The following is a 2,417-nucleotide window of genomic DNA, read 5'->3' as shown; positions in this document are numbered from 1 at the left end:
CAGGTTTCCAAATCCTCGGTTCGTGGAACCCCACGCAGGTAGGAGCTGCGGGACGGCATCCTACATCTGATCAACAGACATATAAAATAGGAAAGTCATGTCTGATCAACAGAGACTTAGAAAATATTGAAGCTATGTCTGATCAGTAGAGACTTAAAAATGGTTCTTGGAAAGATGGTATCAGGAATTGATAGGTGTATATCAGAAAAGGTTGCTTGTACAATGAACACGTCTCTGCAATTAAAGAAGTATCATGACAGAGGGGTGCTATTTGTTGACTGGACTTACACCCACAAATGTTTCATCTGTCTCTCACCTTGCATAACTGTGTTTGCAAACTGCATTTGCTACTAGCTGGGTATATGTGCTCATAATCTACAAGACATGCCTGGGTAGACATTTATTTTTAGCTTGGTGAATTTGTGCTTTGTAGTGCAAAATAAGGTTGGGGTTAACTGACCCAGTGGGAGTGGGGAAGGAGGAAGGAAAACTATTGGGGGCTTTTTGTAATGATGGAACTTTTATAATGCTGATGTTATGATTTAATAAAATAATCAATGATGTCAGTGCTCAGGTGAGCAGGCTTGTGATTGTATAAAGACATCTTGAGCTATTTCGGGGCCACTTGCTTGAAAGTCAACAGTGGTTATTGTCTTTACTTTGCACCATCGGCCCTTCCCTGTTTCAGGACCTGAACCTTGTAACTGGAGCTGGTCTTCTGCCTTGTTAAGGTAGGTATGGCCTTGTTGGAGGAGATTTGTCACCAGAGGCAGGGGTGGGCTTTGAGGTTTCAAAAACCCACACCAGGCCCAGTGCCTCACTCTGTACCTGCTGCCTTTGGATCAGGATATAAAGCTCTCAGCTACTGCTCCAGCATCATGCCTGTGTGCTTCCAGATATAATGATCACTGTAATGTTAGCAAGACCTCAGTTAAATTCTTTCTTTAATAAGACATTCCTTGGTCATGGTGTCTCTTTATAGTAATAGAAAAACAACTACAACACTCTCCCAGCCACTTTTAAATTTTACCTCAGCATTACATTACTAACTTTAACTTACCCTGTCCACTACCCTCATTCTGGTGTTTTAGGTAAAGGAAAGATGAAAAAGTTGTGTGAGGTTAGTATAATAAACTGCCTTGTGGGCTGGAGAGATGGCTTAGTGGTTAAGAGCACCGACTGCTCTTCCAGAGGTCCTGAGTTCAATTCCCAGCAACCACATGGTGGCTCACAACCATCTGTAATGAGATCTGACGCCCTCTGAAGATAGCGACACTGTACTCATATAAATAAGATAAATAAATCTTTTTTTTTTTTTACTTTTATTGCATTACGATGAAAAAAGTTACATGGTTTCAATTTATCTGAATTTGTTAACATTTAAAAACATATTTTAAGTAAATAGAATTAAATCACATTCTTGTTTCCCTTTTGTACCCCAACTCTTCCCAGAGACCCTCCTTCAATACCTACAATATCTTTTTTGGTCATATTCCTTAAAATTTATAAAATATTATAACAATAAAATGAGTAATGTAAAAGTTGTTTGATATAAAACAACAACCAATTTAACAGTCTTATGTAGATGCTTGTCTACAACAATACTGAAAATATATACATTTTTTTCAATATAAATTTTAAATAACTCCAAACATATTAACAGTATATTTCAAAATAATACATCACTACTAGTATTTTCTTAAATGAACAAAAATAAATAGTCTTTTTGTTTGTTTGTTTTGTATTTAGTAGAGCTTAAAATCTTGGCTCTTACTGTGGTACAGCCCAAAATAAGAACAATTTTTTAGACACTGGATTTCATTGTAATAAGGCTGTATTTCAATGACCCTCACATCACCAAAGGATTTTACTTCAGTCGTAGCTAAGAGTTGAGAGTTGTACTGTGCCAAGGAATGAATTGTAGGCATGATTTTTGGATACAGATCTCCTGCTATGGTCAAAGCTATTTGACTTGAGTGATTGTTTTCATTCTCAGCCCACAGAGAATAGGTTACATTCATTTAAGAAATGGTGTGTGTATTAAGATAGTCTACCCATAAAGTCATTCACCAACTGTTTCAATGAACAGTGGTTCTGCTTGGAGGGTGGCACAGACATTAGGTGAGAGTAAAAATCTGGTTCATTGGCTGTGATAATTTGGAAAAAGCATTCATCTCAGAGAAAGAGTAACTTATAAAGTCCTCTTCTTCAAACTTGATACAAGAGCTACAAATGTCAAGCAAAGCATTCAGTCTCACTCTTTGTTTTTCTCTTTCCTACAAGCCACCTCCCAAGTTAATTGTCTGTGTCTCCCTTGGATATATAAGTACTTTTGAAATATATAAGCTTTTCTGAAAACCATAGTGTAGTGTAAAAACATGAAATAAACAATACTACTAATAGAGAGACTGAGATAG

Source organism: Mastomys coucha, unplaced genomic scaffold, assembly GCF_008632895.1.
Source record: "Mastomys coucha isolate ucsf_1 unplaced genomic scaffold, UCSF_Mcou_1 pScaffold21, whole genome shotgun sequence".
In the NCBI taxonomy this organism is placed as follows: Eukaryota; Metazoa; Chordata; class Mammalia; order Rodentia; family Muridae; genus Mastomys; species Mastomys coucha.
This window is presented reverse-complemented; position numbering follows the sequence as displayed.